Source organism: Tenrec ecaudatus, chromosome 6, assembly GCF_050624435.1.
Source record: "Tenrec ecaudatus isolate mTenEca1 chromosome 6, mTenEca1.hap1, whole genome shotgun sequence".
NCBI lineage: Eukaryota > Metazoa > Chordata > Mammalia > Afrosoricida > Tenrecidae > Tenrec > Tenrec ecaudatus.
In genome coordinates, this window is record NC_134535.1 from 11,425,535 (window position 1) to 11,446,275 (window position 20,741).

At 48.8% G+C, this 20,741-nt stretch overlaps 1 protein-coding gene and 1 pseudogene across 1 annotated transcript in view; one reads left to right on the forward strand and one right to left on the reverse strand.

Moving 5' to 3' along the window:
* Positions 1 to 20,741, forward strand: part of ACO2 (aconitase 2) — a 50,044-nt gene that overhangs the window by 5,205 nt on the left and 24,098 nt on the right. The window lies entirely within an intron of this gene.
* LOC142450706 (sorting nexin-3 pseudogene) lies at positions 11,071 to 11,645 on the reverse strand (annotated as a pseudogene).

A 20,741-nucleotide genomic window follows, 5' to 3' on the forward strand; every position in this document is an offset into this window, starting at 1 on the left:
GGGGAGTTGTCCAGGGAGTGGTGAGGATGTTGGGATGGGGTCCTGGTGGTGGTGACAGAAGTGTTCCGGGTTTTGATCTGTTTGGGAGGCAAGTGGCTCATGTGGAGCATGAGGGAATGAGAGTAATTCAGGGTGACTTCCTCAGTTTGGGGACTGAGCACCTGGGGTGTATTTGCACAGTACATGAAAAGCTATAGTCCAGCCAGGAGCTTAGTTTTACACTAGCTCTCATCCTCAACGTTACACCACTGCCTGTATTCCTGTATTCCACAGGTAGGAAAGAGAGGGAGGGCAAGTGTCCTGCCCAGGTCCTCAGAACCCTCTTCTTGAGTGCAGGCAGCACGTCCAACCGGGGCCTGGTCTAACCTGTGTTGGTCTGGTCCCTGGTGTCTCCAGGAGGACCATCCAGGAAGAGTAACCGCTGATGGGCTGGTGGGGTTGGTGTCTTCGTGTGTGAGTTGACAGCTTCCCTTTGGCATTCTTGGTTTTCCTTTCGGCAGTGGGGGGCTCAGGCCTCTCAGCAGGAAGGAAGGGGAGGCAGCAGCTGGGGCAGATCTACAGGGGTGCCTGCTAGTGGTCTTTAAAAAGCAGCACATGTCATGTCAGTGACCTTGGGAAAACATGTGCAAAGCAGGCATCATTAAGAAAGGTTATGAAGGCCTGGCCATATGTGAAAGGTTTAATGCTCTGTAGAAGTTTGTGGTTAATTTCTGTTGTTTATTTTAGGACTAGGCCCTTTCTCACCCTGAAACTAGGAGCCCCGCCCCCCATTGTCCTAGAACAGACTGGAGGGGCGTGTCTTTATTTTAGGGGCTTGGAAAGGCATGCAGAGAGTCCTGCATGCCATGCAGAATGGTTTTCTTGGCTTTGTTCTGCAAAATAACAACAAAAACCTTCCAAACTCATTACTACAGAATAGATGCTGACTCAGCAATCCTATAGGACAGGCTAGGACTGCCCCGTGAGTTTTTGAAATTAACTCTTAGCAGGATAGAGAGCCCCGTGTTCTCTCCCCAGGAGCAGCTGATAGTTTCAAACTGCTGGCCTTGCAATTAGTAGCCCAACCGGTAACCGCTACATCACTGGGGCTCCTTCATTGTGCGAAACATGGACCAGAGGGTAGAGAGGGGTTTTTAGGGCCAGTTCGACACCTCCACTTTGGCTCTGTGATGTTGGGCAAAATGAGTAACCTTAGAGGCCCGGTTCCCTCATCTGTAAAGTGGGCACTTGCCTTCTGCCCTCCAGAGTAGTTGTGGTATTGAGTGAGAGGCTGCGAGCACACCCGGCCCAGGGAGAGGCTGGTGAGTACTCGTCCTTGTCACCAGCCCATGGAGGGACCTGCAGCCCAACTGGCACCACCCTTGCCCTGCGCATACACATTTTACAAAAACTGCATCCAGCACAAGGAGCCGTGGTGGCTCACTGCTGGGCAAGTGTTGGGTTGCTAACCTTGAGCTCTGTGGTTCAAAGCTAAGGGAGAAAGATGAGACTCCTTTACTATAAATGATTGACAGCCTCGGAGCCCCTATAAGGTTGCTGTGAGTTGGACTTGACTTGATGGCATTGGAGTGGGTTCTTGGGAAATTGCTTTTTCCTCCTGTGTTCTCTCTGGAGACCAGGGATATAATCTTCAGGACGCCCCTTGCTGCTGCTCCGAGGGACCCGGAGGAAGAGGCACAAATGGAGTCCCGAGCTCCCTGCTTTTTTAATTCTCTGAGTTACAGGGCCACATTGGGGGAGGCACATCTGCAGTGGTCTCATCATCACTTGTTGAACTCTGCCCCCGTGGAATTGCGCCCCAGAGAGGATCTTTCTGTGTTCATATTGGCTTGGCAGAGAGAGCTACAGAGCTGATCATGATGTAAGCATGCTGGTGAGGACAAAGTCACGTAAAGAACTGTCTCCCATGGGGCTGATGCAGGTGGCCCTGCCAGTAGCATGGCTGTGGTAGCTTCTTTAAAGTTAGTGATCTGTAAGTGAGGTTCTGCTAGACGCCACACACGGATGAACTGTGGAAGCATGGCGCTGAGTGAAGGCAGTCACTCCGCAAAGGCCAGGTACTGTGTGCCCTCACTCAGCCGGAATGATGAATACGCAGATGTACAAAGGACGTTAACTAGCGATTACCAAGGAACAGTTGAGGTTTGAGAAACTGGCGTTTACCGTGGTGGGAAATTTGGTGGTGAGGATGCGTAGGAGTTGCAGGACCTGGTTAGTGTGATTGGTACCATTTAGTTGTACACCTGATAAGGATCTTTGGGCCAGTGCTGTGTTGTATTCATTTTCACAACTGTCAACATCCCAAGTGTTTGTTTTTTTTTAAATCATTTTATTAGGGGCACATACAACTCATCACAATCCACACATACATCAATGGTGTAAAGCACATTTGTACATTTATTGCCCTCATCATTCTCAAAACATTTGCTCTCCACCTAAGCCCCTGGCATCAGCTCCTCATTTTCCCCCTCCCTCTGCTCTTCCGCTCTCCCTCCCACATAAACCCTTGATAATTTATAAATTAATATTTTGTCATATCTTGCACTGTCCGATGTCTCCCTTTACCCACTTTTCTGTTGTTCGTCCCCCCAGGGAGGAGGTTATATGTAGATCCTTGTAATCGGTTCCCCCTTTCCACCCTATTCTCCCTCCACCCTCCCAGTATCTCCACTCTCAACACTGGTCCTGTAGGGATCGTCCGCCCTGGATTCCCTGTGTTTCCAGTTCCTATCTGTACCAGAATTGGGATCATGATAGTGGGCTGGGGGGGGGAAGGGCATTTAGGAACTAGAGGAAAGTTGTATGTTTCATTGTTGCTACACTGCACCCTGACTGACTCATCTCTTCCCCAAGACCCTCCCGTAAGGGGATGTCCAATCACCTACAGATGGGTTTTGGGTCTCCACTTCGCACTCCCCCTCATTCCCATTGACATGATTTTTTGTTCTGATGACAGCATCCCACGTTTTATTGCACTTTACAGATACTGCACTTTTTCTCAGACTGAAGGTTTGTGGCAACCCGATGTCTAGCAAGTCTCGCAGTTGTGGCAGCAAGACTCCCTTCCTAGCTCTGTGTCGTGTGTTGTTGGTCGTTCTCATAGCGTCTCACACTTCACAGTGCTGCTGCACACGACATTGGTTTAGGACCACGGAGCTTCTTTTGTACAGGGGAAGCCCACAGTGCTGTCACTCATTTTTTGAGCCATTCACTTTATTTCAGGGGTCTGGGACTGAACCCACAATGTCTCTGAAGTTGGCCTGTACTAGAAACGTTGCCTCAGGTCTGGGGAAGCCAGAACTGTGTTAGCTTCCGGAGTGAGAACCAGGCTCCCTGCACCTTTCACTGAGTGTGATCTTGGTTTTCCACTCTTGACAACTGGAAGAAGCAGGCATCACTAGCCTACTTGCAAGATGATGAAGCTGAGGCCCAGAGAGGTTCGCACTGCCGAAGGTCGCAACCGGCCAGTAGAGCCAGCGCTTGAGTGCTGGTGTGTTTGACCCAAGCTTTGAAACCCCTCAACCCAGAGGCCCCCTACAGCGCCCCTGGGCCAGGGACAGACTTCTGTTGGACTTGGGCAAAGGGGGGGGAGTAGGGTAGTTGTAGGGGCCACAGTTCACTTGGCTCTCTACCTTGTTTGGGTGTGTATCTGTTGGGACTGGCATTGCCTTCTGCCCCAGATACCAGAAGGCTGGCTAGCAAGGCCAAAGGTAGGCCCATAGTGGCGGCGTTGGTCTTTAAATGTCTGAGTTTTGGTGGTGTAGTGGGTTACAAGTTGGGCTGCTAACTGCAAGGTCAGCAGTTTGAACCTGCCAGCCACTCCACAGGATAAAGATGAGGCTGTCTGCTCCTATAAAGAAACCCACAGGTGCGTGCAGTTTGCTCTGTCCTCTCAGGACACTCGATTCAGCATTGATTCGATGGCAGTGAGTTTTGAGCTTTAGGAAGCCTAACAGGCGGCTGTGGAGATGGAAAAGGATGCCCGGTGGCCAGCCGCCTGGCTGGGAATCTTTATGCTGGCCACGGTGTCTCCGCTGCTGGTGCCAGCAGGCCCAGAGAACTAGGACAATGAGTGAATTTATCAACAGATTCCTTAAAGGAACCCACCTCTTGCCTTGGAGCCAATTTAGCTGCAGTGACTTGGAGAGACCAGGCTCTGTCCCTTTTCCAAGTCTCTGGAAAGGACTACATCACTTTTGTGCCTGCCAGTTGCATAGCAACCAGCCTTGTTGATTGCTTCTCGGTAGAGAGGAATTGTTTAGCCCTAGATTCTTCTGAGAACTGCCAGGCATCGCCCACCAGGGGTGAGATGTGATGAGAATGGGTGTAACCCAGCACGGAGGTGTGGGAAGAGCTGCTGCTCCCAAGGGCATGGACTGACTGCATTCCTCTGTGGCCCACCTGGGAGGAACCTCCCCCCTCCAGTCTTCCTCAGGGAGAGTTAGAGCCCATAGTCACAGGGTGATGTTAGGGCTGAGGAGGGTCAGTCAGGTCCCAGGGGCCTTGTTGTCTTATAAGGTAGTGGGAGAGACATGTTAGACTGCACGACTCCTTGTTAAGATATTCAAGTGCCGAATTTGTGGTCATAGACCTTCTCAGCCCATTGTCCTTCTTGCTCTGCGGCTTCTGATCTCTGGTGGTCAAGAAGGAAGCTGTGGAGAGTGGGGAGAAAGCAACCCAGAGGCCGTCTCCAGCACCTAGGCTGTCTGTGTGTCTGTCTGGCATCTCCCAGAGCTGAGGAATGGCAGCCTGTGTGAGTGCACTCCTACCCTGGACCTCGCTAGCTTGTGCTTTTGTTCTTTCTTAAATAATGTAATACATCCACACAAGCTCTTTTCTTCTCCCATCCCTGTCCCCAGAAGCAACCACAGGTCCAAATACTGCCTTTCTCATTTCAAATATTCTTCTCTACAAGTCAAAGCCATACATTATTCCTCCGAATCCTCACAAAAAATCTCTGCTCTTTTCCACCCCCATTTTGTAGAAGAGGACACTGAGGATCAGTGAGATGAAGACTTGTCTGAAGACCCACAACAGGGAGAGCTGAGGTTCTCGGCGAGGTTCATCTAACTCTAGAGCCCATGCCCTCTCTGTGACAGTGTACAGGGATTGGCTCTTGACAGGTCAGGACAGACTGGTGACTGACTGTTCTGTCAAGAGGCCAGACCTCCCAGGAGTCCAGTGTGGGAGGGCAGCTCAGCCACCTGCCCGGCTTGCTCGGAGCACTGGTGCCCTGCTGACATGTGGGTCCATGAGGGGCGACGCTAGCATCTGCCCAGTTTCACAAGTTCCTCCACCTGGTGATGCGGGCCTCCTCCTGAGAATGTGGCAGTCCTTCTGGGTTGGACTCTCCTCAGGGTACAAGTGGTCTCCAGGGAAGACGGCTGTTCTTGGGCAGATAGGGCAGCATTTCTGGCCTTAGCCACGTGGGGAGGCCAGAGTTCCAAATGGGTGTGCATGTGACATGACATGTGCACAGTTGAGCATGGCCCTGCTGAAGGCTTTTGTTCAGCTTGACATACGATGATAAGATTTGCGTTAGGCTCTTGACTTGGCCTTCATTCAGGTATCATCAATCGGGTCCTCTTGTTTCTGGCTTAGGAGTCTAGTCACTAGACTTAGTGGATCCCTTTGCCCATAGTGGAAGGCTGGATTGCCTTTCTCAGGGCATTGTAAAGCCGACTAATGCAGATGAAGTCAGGTTAGGTGTAATAGGAGATTGCTCTTGATCCTTTTGAAGGTTGCAGTTTTGTATTTCTGCTTTCTCGCTGAGGTTTTTCTATGTTTTGTCTAGTCATTGTTGTCGCCTTTGTTTGCTTCCTGTTAGTATTTTGTATGATCTTCTGTATTTTAACTCCAGGATTGGTAGATCTATAGAGACAGCTACTGGATAGGGGCATGACGGGAGGATGGAGTAAAGTGGGACGCTAACAAGAACGAGTATGTGAAGAGAATGTTCTGAGATTGTGTTGGTGAGTGCAAAATCTTAATAGGACCGATTAAATTGTATGATATGTGAAGCAGATGCTGAGAAAAATATTTTGAAAACCAAATGAAACTGAACAAAGGACTCCTGTTCCTTGCCTCTCTGTATGTCAGAGAGTGCCCTGAACTCTGTGTATACGGTTGTGACCAGAACACACAAGTTTTCTGCCCTAATCGAGCTACATCTTAGTGGGATTAACAGTCTCATCTGTCCCAGACTCCATTTTCTTGTCAACACATGGGACGGAATGACCTGTTAATCCCTTAGGACAGAATTGTTGGGAGGCCTGGCTCGACTTTAAGCCTGACAGTGACAGCGTTCAGGTGGACGATGATTTCAGGGAGGTGTGCTGTGCAGTCCTTAGACCAGGCGTCCTCAAACCGGCCTGCCGAGGACATTTATCCAGCCTGCTCGGTGTTTTTGCCTCGTTTGCTTTTTTACTTCAAAAGAAGATATGTGCAGGGTGCATAGGAATTTGTTCATAGTTTTTTTTTAAACTATGGCCCTCCAATGGGTCTGAGGGACAATGAACCTGGCCCCCTGTTTAAAAAGTTTGAGGACCCCTGCATTAGACAGTCATCCAAAGAAGGTGGACCCTGAAAAGGGTAGTGTTTGCCCAGGAGGAAGCGCTGAAGGTGGGAAGGGATAGGAAAGGAGACCGAAAGGAAACCTCCAAAAGTTTGCAGGAAAATTCCATTATCTTTCCATTCCATTTTCCACAAACTTTTTTGAAGCCCTTCATATATGTATACACATATATATCTGCAAATATTTGCCGTTTCCGCCATTTTTATGTTCATGTTGTTTCTTGCTGGTTATGTGAGACCTGGCTCCCCGGGAGCTCCACTTTGTGGCTGTTCCTGTCAGAGCGCCCCTCGCTCCATGGGAGCCCTGGAGATTTGTGTCTTGTCCAGGAGAAGGGGATGCCCCCAGACCAAGGAGCTAGCCTCCAACAGAGACCCTCTGGTCCAGCAGGGGTGGCCACTGGGCTTGGGAGACCCTGCCTGAAGCCCTGTGAGAAAAAGGCATGGGCTCTGCAGGGTCCCGGCTGTGTGTCCTTGGGCTGCCTCTACATCTCCAGGAGGGGAGGGCAGCATGATGTAGGCAAGGAGCTGGCACCGAGCTGTTTCTGCAGTGTGGCAGCAAGCTGCCTCTGTAGGCCAGCACATCTGCCCGTCTCTGGCTGCCGGCCAACCTGATGGAGAAGTGCCACCCATGTGTAAAATGAGGGAGCTGTTCTTTGTGGAGGAAGTGCTTGGGGGATGCTATCCTAGAGAAGACAAGCTTCTGTGAGCTGGGGTGCTGGTGTGGGGGAAGGAGGACTACTAAGCCCACTGGCTGGGTTCCTGAGGGAAGGGCTGGGAGATTAGGCTGTCCAGGGTGGGGGCGTGCACAGGTTGTTCTTTGCTGACATCGTAATTAAAAAGCATCAAAAACAAAGCAGCATAGGTGACACAGCTTCCAAAGGACAGCCAGGATTTGAGCCCAGGTCGTCAGTGCTGAAATTGGTACCCTGATATAAGAGAAGCAGGCGGACGGTGTTCAGTATAGGGAGCATTTGTTGTGGTGGGTATTGGAGCTGTCCAGAAGTGGAAGGAATTACACTTCTGGCCTGATCGTGTTGGACCCAAGGGGCTTGGCTCATGGAGGTTCCTGAAGATAGGTTTTCTGCATTGAGGCTGCCTTGTTGAACCTCTGTTCTCAGAAAGTTCAAGCTGAGGCATGAGGAACGGGTTTCCTTCTAGATAAGGCCTGGTACCGACCCCTTAGAATTTCATAAGGACTGAGTCTTGGACTCCAAATATGGCAAAGAATGTCCCCCTTTCTTAGTTGTGTGTCATCTGGTTGGCTGGCCTTACGGGTGCACTCAGGAATGTCTCTGGGGCCCAGGGGCCAGGTTGGACTGAGCACTGAGTGTGTTTTACTTTTGGAATAGGAAATAAAAACAAAGCCAGTGTTTAAAAACTACAGATACCCAAGTTTTCATTTAAGTAAGTGAGTGAGCTACTTAGGCCCTAATTAAGTATGATAATGAGTTTAATGTAAGACTCAGTCATATTTGTTTTAATGTAAAATTAATTCCTCACCTTTTTTCCTTATCTGTACAGATGCCCATTGTTAAAAGCACAGAAAATTACAGTTAGAATGTCATAAAAATTACCCATAATTATTTTTAATACCCCCACCTAGAACTACCTTTAAAAAAATTTATTCTCTCACAGTATAGGAGGCTAGAAGGTTTGAATCCTGGTACCAGTTCTAAGGGAAGTTTCGCTGTTACTGGAAGGTCTGTGCCTCCTCTCGGCATTTATGGGTCTGGCCTTGGGAATCACGGTGTGCATTGGCACAATCTTCTCCTGGGTCTAGGAGGTTCCCTGCACAAGGACACCAAGTCAAAGGATGAACTCTGCGCCTGGCTTTTCTATCTTTGTGGTATTAAGGTCCTTTTCTAGAGAGTCTTGTGACATTTTGGTAAATTTCCTGCTGATATTTTATAACAGGTTAAAAACATTTATAATGATATATGTATTTAGAGTCAAGGAAGCAGCTATGGGAACATTTTTATAACTACGTGAATACTACTGGTTAAGCTAAAAATTCCTCTTTTCTGCCACGCTTTCCTTGAAATAAGCTGCTCCTTTGAGAGTGCCTGTCTTTGGGGCATGTCCTTTTCGGGGTGTATCTGTAAATGTTGGGGCTTTAAAAACCTTGGGGGGAGTAGAATGAAAAGATATGGCATTTCCCACCAGCGTTTTGAAGCCGCCCAAACAACTGAGGATTTGATCTCATCACCTGCTTGGTGGGAGAGAGAGGTGGCCGTCTGCTTCCATAGAGACAGACAGCTCTCTGTCCGGGAGGTTCAACTGTGAGTTAGTTGACGCAAAAGCAATGGACTTTATCTACATACAGAAATGCAGAGGTTTAACAAGGTTTTGGAAAGTTTTATTATCTTTCAAGTCTTTATTTATTTTTAAAGTATTTTATGAGCTTTTTTTAAGCCCCTCTACATGGTTTGTGGGTTTTTAAAACATTGCATGTTGTCAATAACTTGAACAAAAAATCGTGTAGATTTTTTCCCAAAGTGTTACATGATATTCTACAAAATGGGTATACTGTCATTTAGTTTAAGGAAAAAGAAATGGACATTTGGGTTACTTTTCATTGTTTAATATTTAACTTCATGATGTCGTGAGCATCATTCTCGTAGCTCCCCTCTTGTACATATACATGACACCTGTAGCTAGAAAAAGATGGGGCCGTTGGCTTACAGTGATGTTGCCATTCAATTGCCACCGTTACTACCAGTTCCCACTGGGAGAGCTTCACCAGTGTCCTTGCCTTCCCATTCCCCTCCAGACTCTTGCCACGACTTTATCCAAACTTAACTGACTTACTGCCCCCTTTGCCGATAGAAGTTTACCAAGCACTACTCTGGTAATGGAAAAACTTTTATACCACAGCCCATGATCCGGATGAAATATAGGTGTCTGTTTTTGCAGCCCACCCTGGATCCTTGGAGCACCTCCCAGAGGGCGGTGTGACCCACTGTGGGAAGCACTGTCAGACATCTGTAAGGACCAGGTGGCATAGCAGGTTACAAGGTAGGCTGATAACCACAAGGCCAGCAGTTGGGAGCTTCCAGCTGAGAACTTCCTGCAGGAGAAAGAGGAGGCTTTCAGCTCCTGTGAAGATTCACAGTTTCAGAAACCCACAGGAGCAGTTCTGCCCTGTTCTGTGGGGTTATTGTGGGTTGGAATCCGCTCTATAGCAGTGAGTAAATTGTATACTTTTAAGATGTTTGCCAATTTTTGGTAACTTGATGGAAATGTTCACATTCTTAAAAATTAACCTATCTTATTTAACAATTTTAAGTAGATGACAAATTATAGGAAGCAGCATGGATAGTGTTGAGAAAATTTACTTTTTAATGTTTCTGATTCTGAAACACATAGATAAATAGGAAAGGGTCAAAATTATGTAAATGTAGAAATTTAACCCTCTGGGAGCAATCACCATTGAAAGGACACCAGTTACATTTTTCCTTGACTTTAATTTTTAAAAGCACTTTCATGTGTAGATCAGTATTTGGAACTCCCTCGAGACAATTGCTGGTTTAAATGTCAAGCCCTGGAGGGCAGGCTGGGTTTGAACTGTGCTCTCTCTGTGTTTGCCTGTGGTGACTCACACCCTGCTCAGCCCTCAGTTCCCTCATCTGTTGAACTAGGTGCACGACAATGGGGTGGTTCACCCAGACACTGCTTGTAACTTGGCAGCCACCAGAAGACACTCTGTTCATAGGAACGATGTTACTGTCACTGTCGACTGTTCTCAGAAATGTCAACCCTGGGATCCGGTGCCAGACATGTTGGGGTGCAGTAGAGTTAGCATGAACCCACTTGGTGCCTTTCCCGGGACCCCTGCTGGAGGGGACGAGGTGGTGGTGGGGGTGTCCCTGCCTGGGTGGGCTACAGGGAGTCTGAAAGGGAATTTTTTTTTTTTTTGCAGTTTCATTTTTATTGGAAAACCACCTAAAATCTTACACAAATCATTTTAGATATAAATTGGATTTTGTTCTTTATACAGAATATGAAGATGTCCCTCATGAATCTTCCGTGTGGAGGGTTTTTCGAGCGTAAGGGAAGATGTGGCTTGCACACACAGGTGTGTCTCTCCTGTGGGCGGGAGTGGGGAGCCGTGGTGTAGTGCTCCTACACAGGACTCAGGACAGGTGACATCGCAGAGTGAAAAGAGGGCTAAGGGGCACATTCTAGTTAGTCAGATTCAAGAAGCAAACATGACACAGAATCTGTGCATAGCAGACCAAGGCAGTCACTTTAGTGAGGATACTGCAGATGACACTGGAATGACAGGTTGGCGAGGCCATCAAGTGGTGCCCACTGTGGGAGAACAGCGAGAGAGAACTATTGAGGGAAAGACTGGAATGAGGGATTTTCGCTAAAGCAAATTAACTTCTTGTCAACTGCCCAAACAAACAAAACGGGCATCATCATGTGTTAGCACACGGAGGGCATGTTAGACCGGTCTCTGTGCAGCATGCTAAGAGTTAGTGAGAACTTCTTCACTGGTGCATACGAATCAGTAATAGTTACGGAAAGTTGTGTTTTTGGTTGTTTTTTTTGTCTCCTTCTTGCCATTATTTTAGGCATGTCTTATTTTGGATGGAGTATAGCTTTTATCTATGATTTCGTCCTGTAAAAACATGTGAAGGCAATGCTCATTCTGTGCCAGAGGATGACCGGCGACCTTGTTGATAAACTGCTCCAGCCCCTGCTTCCTTTCCTCGATGAAACTGTCATAGAAGATCCCATCATCTCCTCTAAAAGGAAGCTGACGTAAAAAGGCTTTTCCAGGGAGTGGGGGAACTACAACCTTGCTTTCTCTTTCTAATTCACTTCGCAGCCATTCAAAGTCACTGTATCTTCTTCTAACTGTAGATTCCTTCAGCTTGGAAATAGGAAGATTCGTCTTGACCCTGATTTCGTAGGTGGTGAAGCGGCCCCTGCCGACCCCCACGGTCTGGGGGTTGCTCACATCGATCTCGAGGAAGTTGCTGGGCGGCCTGTAGGCGTCATTCAGGTTCTGCGGCTTGGTGATCAGCGGCCGGGTGTCCGCCACCGTCTCCGCCATGTCTCGGTTGCAGCCGCCGCCGCCTTTGGCTCCCTCCGCCCCCTCCGAAAGGGAACTTTTTAATGTGTTTTCTAAATGGTCTCCCTGGAGCATGACCTCCTCTATAGTGCAAGGGAAGATTTGAGTAAATGCTAGTTTATTTTTTAGAAATCCACTTGTAGCATTGTACATAATCATCACTATTCTGTGGGTGCCTATTCATTACTATTTCCTACCTCACTGTCATGCTCCATAGTGAATCTACATGGTACCTGCCTTCAGCGAATCCCGCAGCCATGGCTTCTATTCTCTAGATGAAGAAGCTGAGCGGAGCTTCAGAGGGGAAGCCTGCTTGAGGTCACACAGCTGGTCAGCAGTCAAGCAGGTTGGCAGCCAAGTGACTTACTGACTGTGCCTTCTTGTCTGCACTAATGCACAGGTTGTAGTTCTGTCCTCCAGGTAAACCAGACCCTCCCAGCCCTGCTGAGCTGTCAGCCTGGCCTTCTGTTGTCCCCTTCATTGTTTTTTGATCCCAGCTTTTAGGGAGATGATTTTCCTTTTAGAGAAAACATTTGTTCACTGAAGGAGCCCTGGTGACACTTGGTTTAAGTGTAAGACAGCTAACTGCAAGGTCAGAGGTTTGAACCCACTAGCTGTTCTGTAGGAGTCTGATGAGGCAGTCCGCTGTAAAAAGTTGGTCTTCAAACCCCACTCTGCCCTATAGGGTTCCTTTGAGTCAGAATGGACTCGATGGCAGTTTTTTTTTTTTTTTTATGTTGCTCTTTTTCCAGTCCACTATGGTTGTTTTGCAAACTCCTATTCTCCATGAGCCCTCTTGGGCACTCCCACTGTGAAGCCTTGCCTAGAACTCCCACGCAGAGTTTGTTCCTCCCCCTGTTGCTGTCCGGTCCCTTGTGTTTGCTCCTTCCTTTGCAGATGTCACACTGGGGTTCATTGACATGCTCTGTCCAGTCCCCCACCTACCCCACTCCGTCCAGTCAGTTCTGACTCATAGTAACCCTCGATGGACCTTCTAAGGCTATAAGTCTTTATGGGAGCAAACAGCCTCCTCTTTCTCCTACAGGGTGACTGGTGGGTTTGAACCAATGCCCTTGTGGTTAGCAGTCCATTGGTTACCGGACAGTGTTCCGTATTTCGTCCAGACAAAGGCATATTAGTGTAGACACTGGCTCACTCCCCTTAAATAGGAACCCAAGTGGTTGATCTAAACAGTTCACATGCAATTATGTCGCAGGAAAGCTGCCATCTCTCCATCTGCTCTTGCCCCTCTCTAATTCATTGTCTAGTTGCAGCCACAGGGATCTTCATTTTTAAATGGCTGTTTGACCCTGTAATGATCTGACTTTTAGGATCAAGTGAGAAATTCAGGATGCCCAGTTGTCAGCTCAAGTGCACTTCCATGCAAGACCAAGGCCTGATGGACACTAGTGGTCAAGGCACCATGAGCCCATGACTGCCGACATGTACAGCCAGCTGGATCTCTCTTAGGTGCTTGCTGCCTCGGCCTTGGTCCCACACCACAAAGAATGACCCGGAAGCCCAAGGACTGCCATGCCTGTGCCTGTGCCGGAGCTGGCGTGGCATTCCCCAGGACAGACTGCAGCTCAGCGGAGGAGTTATGTCCCACACCTTTGTGCTGAGGGCAGGGCACAGAGCTGCATGTCGCATCAGACCTGGGAGGGAGGCAATGAGACAGTCTCATGACAGCCTCACAGGAGAGATGGGAGGCCATGGGAGGGCCCTCAGGAGCAGCTCTACAGCAGCCTTCCCTCCTCCCTAGGGCTTACACGGTGTTTTGCTAAGACTCAGGTAAGCTGTAGCTGAAAACTGCTCCAAGCAGAGCCATTCCCCTGCACCTGCAGGGCCCCTCGGGAGAGCCGGCTCTTTCTCGCTCTTCAGCCCCTTCCTGCCGTCTCCACTCCACCCTGCTCCTTTTGCTCCAGCCAAGCTGGCTTCCTCGTTCCTCTTCCAGTTAGAGAAGTGCTTTCCTACCACAGGGCCTTGGCAGGTGCTGTTCCACTGCCTAGCTCCCGGGGCTCCTTCCCCTAAACTCCATGGCTTAGCCTGACTTCCTCCCAGGTCCATGTCTGTGCTCAGCTTCAACCACGCTGTCCTGGAGAAGCCCTGCCTCAGCCTGGTGAATGTCCTCCCACTTCATGGCTGTCTTCCATAGACCTCTTCTGATTACTGGCCTCATGCCTGAGTGATGACCGGGCACTGGTCTTTGCCACCAAACTGTAAACCCACAGGCGCAGAGACTATGCTGTCTTGCCTTGTCCCTTTAATTCTGGCACCACCGCTCAAAGGTCAGGGTTGGATAAACAGGTCCTGAATCAGTCAGTGACTCCCTAAATGGGGGCGGCAGTGTGGTGGGAAAATCATGGACTTGAGAATTGGATATTTGGTATTCCTGGGGTGTGACTGGACGCTCATGGGAAGGTGAAATGAAAAGATGATAGGATTTTCCACGAACTTCTCGAAGCCCCATGTATATCAGACTCCAGCCCCTTCTCACCACCCTCCTCTTTCACGGGCTGCTGGTGTTGGCCTCCTCTCTCGTCTCCCAGCCTCCATCTGTTCTAAGTACAGCAGCTAGAACACTTCCTGTAAAGGGGCCAGATCGTGTAATTCCCGGAGAAGCCCCGCTCCACCCTCACCCAGGCTTTTCTCTTCGTACCGTCAGAATCCCCACTGAGATGGACGGTCTGTGTGTTCCCATTCTCCATTACCTTCCCCTCGGCTGTTCTGCTCCAGCCACACTGGCTTCCTGGCTACTCCTTGAGCACAGTGACACTACCTGACTTTAGAACCCTGGTGTCGCCTCGCCGGTGTGGAATCCTTCCGTCAGGCACCTGCAGGTTGGCTGGCATCTTGTGTCAGGCCGTTTCGTCAACCAGCTTCTCACTGAAGCCTTTCCCCACTGCCCTGAAAATCGCATCCTCCTTCCTTTCCCTTTTCCCCTTGGCTGGGATGGTGAATGAGCACGTTCTCGAGCTGCCCAGTAATGGCCATAATAGCTGCACAGCACTGAGTCTGCGCAGTGCCTCTGAACTGTACACTTTCAGACGACTTACAATGGCAAAAACCATGTGCTGCATCGTTTACAATGGAAAACAGTATAGAATAGCAAACGGCAAGGCATCGCATAGTCGTCGTTATTTAGAGACGCTCTTGTTGCAGGTCCATGGACGCACCATTCAAGGACCTTTGGGCTGGATGCCAGGGTAAAATGCAGTGTGTGTGTGTGTTTTCACAGTCAGAATTTGCCAGCCCTGCTGGTGAGTTTGAGGAAACTGCGGAGGCAGTTTGGTTCTGTGGAGATTTACAGCCGTGGAGACCCTGCGGGGCACCAGATAACGAGTGAGTTGGTTTGGGTTCTGAGATCCCTTTGGGTGGAGGACATCCTACGGCTGACACGTGGATGTTGCTAAGGCTGTCTCTCTGACCTGACCTCTGGAGAATACACTGAACTTTGAGTGACAACCTCCTTCCCTCGTGGCCAGGGGACCTCTGTCGCTTCTATAATTAGTGTTCTCTTGAGCTGGAATTTTTTCCATGCCTCTTATTGCTGAAGAAGCACGCCCTTAATTGGCAGGCTGTGTTCTTCTCGGTTTGTACTTCCTGAGGAGAAGAGGAGGATTCCAGAGTCTAGGGAACTCCTGGATCTGGGGTGCCCCTCACTGCCTCCAGACCAGGGAGAGCTATATGCCTTTGTTCCCCCTGGTTTAGTGGGCAGCAGTATGACCACAGTGACCGCCTGGGCCTGCTTGCAGTGTGCTTGATAAAGGCCACGCCATCCACACAGCCCGCTGCCATCATCAGAGCGACTCGAGACAGAGCAGACACTGCTCCCGAGGGCTTCCAAGACTGCAAGTCTGCCAAGAATCTCCTCTTCCTCCCTCAGAGGCTGGTGATGTGAACTGCTGACCTGTGGTTACCAGCCCAGCTCATCACCCACAGTGCCACCAGGAGGTGCTCCACGTGTTGTCTCACTTGAGCCTCCTGACAACCTGGCCAATACATAGAAAAAGTCTCATTCTAGCTTCTGACAGAATTCCATTTCAATTTACTCCCACTCTGGAATAAGTGATAGGTTTTGAAAACAGATTTTGAAACAAGAAAAGCCCTTCTTGGAGAGTATTCACCATACTGTCACTTGTGATGGCCCTTTGTTCCTCTTTGCTTATGGCCTTTGGTCTGCCACTTGGTTCTTTGGGAACTTCGTGCAAGGGGAGCGAGCACCAGCCTTCTTGAGAACACTGCACCTTTCTTCATTGGCATTGGGGCACCTGACTAGGCACCCGTTTGTAACCTGTCACGGGCTTGGGGACCTCTGGTGTGGTGGATGGAATGCTGAGCAGAGAGCCTGACGGCGTTACAAATGCCAGTGTGCTGTTGAGCAAGCTGCCTAGCTTTTGCCTCAGTGACCAATGTTTTTGAACTTGAACTCTTGTGTGAGCCCAGAAAAGGTCTTCCTTAGCCTCGTTCTCCCTGCCCCACAAGTTGACTTAACCAGGCCTATCTCTGTGCATCCTTCTACCTTTTACTTCATTGCACAAGCACCACAAACACACCATCACCCTTTTTACTGTCGTGCCCGGTTTACCCTGCCAGATTGTGATCTCGAGGCTAGGGACCAGATGGTGGTGGTCAAAGTCAAGGCTTTTCTAGACAATGGAAAAGGAAGGCCGGGGGACGGACAACAGAAAAGTGAGTGAAGGGAGACGTTGGACAGGGCAAGATATGACAAAATAATCATTTATAAATTATCATGGGTTCATGAGGGAGGGGGCAGCGGGGAGGGAGGGGAAAATGAGGAGCTGATGCCAGGGGCTTAGGTGGAGAGCAAATGTTTTGAGAATGATGAGGGCAAGGAATGTTCAAATGTGCTTCAAATAATGGATGTATGTATGGATTGTGATAAGAGTTGTTTGAGCCCCTAATAAAATGATATAGAAAAAAGAAAAGGAAGACCGAAGAACTGGGGTGTTTGAATATGGAATGTACCACGGACTGCTAGAAGAACAAACACTTCCAGCTCTGAAGACGTACAACCGGATTGCTCCTTAGACACAAGGATAGTGAGATTTTGCCTTTCACATCCTGTTTGGTCAGTGCGAAGGTCGAAAACCCTCCGTGAGCTGGCTGGACACCATAGCCCCACAGTGGGCTCACACGCATCAGTGATCTGGGGGTGGTATGGGACCAGGCAGTTTCCTTCTCTCACACTTAAGGTTGCCGTGAACCCAGAAGCCTCAGTGACAACAGGCTTTCCTCAGGTGTCCCCAGGCATTGCCACCCCGCAGCAGCCTGCTCTGTGCACCTCCCTGTGATGTCCATCGAGTGTGGCTTCGCACAGAGCCTTAACTTGAAAACATGAAGAAGCCAGGGAATCGCGGTGTCTGGCCCCCAGGAAGATGGTCGTGGATAAGTGAGTTAGTCACGGAGATACTTCTGTTTTATACCAAAGGAAGAAACAACGGGGTGGCCAGTTGGGAGGCTCCTTTCTGGGATGGTCACAAAGGGTATGCGTGTTGCGTGTGCACTTCTGTGTATGGCTGCCTAGGCCTGAGCCTTCCTGGGGCCCGGGGGGGGGGGGGGCTGTGTGGGGTGTGTGTGTGTGTCTCTCTCTCTCTCTCTCTCTCTCTCTCTCTCTCTCTCTCTCTCTCTCTCTCTCTCTCTCTCTCTCTCTCTCTCCCCTTTCTGGGATGGTCACAAAGGGTATGCGTGTGCACTTCTGTGTATGGCTGCCCAGGCCTGAGCCTTCCTGGGGCCCTGAGTGTGTGTGTCGCGCGTAAGTGGGTATATCTGAGAGGAGTTTGCTGGAGGGGAGGATTTCTAGACCCAGCTGGAAAGCACTTCAGTGAACATTCTGGATCCCAATCCGGCTGTCCCCCACTGCTTCCTGTCACCAGAGGACTCACGTGCCACTGAGCTTCACACAGGGAAGTGACCTTTGGGGCAGGCACACTTGGCTTTTTGGCTCTTAGTGAAGTGCCCCTGCCTGGATTGCACAATTGGACTCAAGAACACAGCTACAGCAGGCATAGGGGGCTTGGGCTCTCTCCAGCAGCTGTAAACAGCTTATCTGTTGAACTCTTACCACACATGACCCCCTGGATACAAATTTAGAGAATTAGAGGAACAAATACATCTTAAGCTAAACTGTCATGTGTCTCCCCCACCAATCTTTTTTATACTTTTGGTGTATTTCCTTCCGGTCTCTTATTCCAGGGTATATTCGACTTGATGCCTTGCTCTTTCATTTGTGAGTACAACCGTAGGAAAGTTTCTTCCTTGCTGGTCGTCAGGTGCCATCGAGTTGGTTCTGATGTGGAGCCACCCCAAGTACAGCAGGACATAGTGCCGCCCGTCACTGCTGTGTGCCAGCCCTTGCTGCAGCCACGGGAGCAGCCCAGCATCTCCGCTGGAGCCCTGCTGGCTTTGCTGACCCTCTGCTCTCCCAAGCATGGCGTCGCTCTTGGGTTGCTGCGTGGCCTTTCAAGCTCTCATTTTTACAAATGGCCGCCTATATGTACATCTGTATGGCTGCCTATATGTACATCTGTGTGGCACGATATGGGACATTTCCGTTGCTCTAGTTTAAAGTCGATTCTGACTCGTGGCAGCCCCGGGTGTGTGCTCCATCTGCAGGTTTCAGTGGCTGATTTTAGGAAATTAGATCACCTGGTTTTGCCTTTGGGTGGACTCAAACCTGTGTTGATAAATGATAATGCTGTGACCTCCATACAGAGAATAACATTTCATATTTAGAATTTGTCTTTAGGGTAGATTTTCAGATCTGATATAACTGGGTCAGAGGATAAAGGTGTCCTGAAAGCTGCCTGTTGACAAGTGACTAGCTGCTACCCAGAAAGATTTCCTTGGTTTCCTTGGCTCTGTATCCAGTAGACTGCAAGAATATTTATATCCTTGGTTCTGATTATGTGATTTTTTTAATTAAGAAAAAATATTAATGTTAGTTAAAAATCCACAAAACTCACTGCCATTGAGAAACGTCTGACTCGTAGCAATCCTATAGGACAATCCTGCTGCCCATGTGGGTTTCTGAGACACGGGAATCTTTTTTTGTTTTTGTTTTAAACGTTTTATTAGGGGCTCATACAACTCTTATCACAGTCCATACATATACATACATCAATTGTATAAAGCACATCTGTACATTCTTTGCCCTAATCATTTTCTTTTCTTTTTCCTTTTCTTTTTTTACATTTTATTAGGGACTCATACAACTCTTATCACAGTCCATACATATACATATACATACATCAATTGTATAAAGCACATCCATACATTCCCTGCCCCAATCATTCTCAAGGCATTTGCTCTCCACTTAAGCCCCTTGCATCAGGTCCTCTTTTTTTTCCCTCCCTCCCTGCTCCCCCCTCCCTCATGTGCCCTTGGTAATTTATACTTCGTTATTTTGTCATATCTTGCCCTATCCGGAGTCTCCCTTCTCCCCCTTCTCTGCCGTCCCTCTCCCAGGGAGGAGGTCACATGTGGATCCCTGTAATCAGTTCCCCCTTTCCAACCCACTCACCCTACACTCTCCCAGCATCGCCCCTCACACCCCTGGTCCTGAAGGTATCATCCACCCTGGATTCCCTGTGCCTCCAGCCCTCATATGTACCAGTGTACAGCCTCTGCCCTATCCAGTCCTGCAAGGTAGAATTCGGATCATGGTAGTTGGGGGGAGGAAGCATCCAGGATCTGGGGGAAAGCTGTGCTCTTCATCGGTACTACATCGCCCCCTGACTGATTCATCTCCTCTCCTAAACCCCTCTATGAGGGGATCTCCAGTGGCCGACACTTGGGCCTTGGGTCTCCACTCTGCACTTCCCCCTTCATTCAACATGGTATATATATATATATATATATATATATATATATATATATATATATATATATATATACACACACACACACACATATTCTTTTTTTTTTGTTGCATGATGCCTTATACCTGGTCCCTTGGGCACCTCGTGATCGCACTGGCTGGTGTGCTTCTTCCATGTGGGCTTTTTTGCTTCTGAGCTAGAGGGCCGCTTGTTTATCTTCAAGCCTGTAAGACCCCAGTCACTATCTCTTTGATAGCCAGGCACCATCAGCTTTCTTCACCACATTTACTTGTTCACCCACTTTGGCTTCAGCAGTTGTGTCAGGAGAGTGAGCATCATAGAGTACCAATTTAATAAACGAAAGTATTCATGCATTGAGGGAGTGCTTGAGTAGAGGCCCATGGTCCTTCCGCCACCTTAATATTAAACCTATGAATGTAGACACTTAGATCTATTTCCCCATCCTCATATATATGTTTGCATGTACATGTCTTTGTCTAGACCTCCATAAATGCCGACACGGGAATCTTGACAGGAGTAGAAAATCTCATCTTCCTCCCATGGTGCTAGCAGCGGGTCTGGAGGCTGGTCGCCCAGTATGCCACCAGGACTCTTTAGAGTTATAAAAAAATACAGAGCCATTTGCAGGCACTTGTGGAGATGTAGGAAAAACCCAGAAGAAAGTATGAACCATAATTCTAGCACATGGATTTTATTTATATTTCCTACAGCCAGCAGGTCTGTGTGCATCTTTCTCTGTCCTGCTTACAAAGGGAGCTCCTCATAGGCATCATGTATATTTAAGAAGTTACAGAAATAATATTTAGCCCAGGAAGGATCTCCCTAGAGCTCATTGCTGTGACTCTTACAGACGTATTCACATTTGTTAACTACTGTTATAAAGGAACCCTGTTGGTGTAGTGGTTACTCACTGGGCTACGATCCATAAGGTCAGCAGTTCAAAACTACCAGCCAGGGAGAAAGATGGGGCTTTCTACCCCATAAACAGTTACAGTCTTAGAAACTTACAGGGACAGTTCTACCCTATCCTATAGAGTCACCATGAGTCAGCATCGTCTTGATAGCAGTGAAGTTGGGTTTAGGTTGGGTTATATTAACTAAATTGATTGAACTGCTAACAGAGAGATCAGTTCCAAGGACGAATGCGCAGGCCACTTCTTGATGAGACTGACAGCCTTGGAGGCCCTAGGGAGCAGTTCCGCCCTTATGTGAAAGCCATGAGTTGA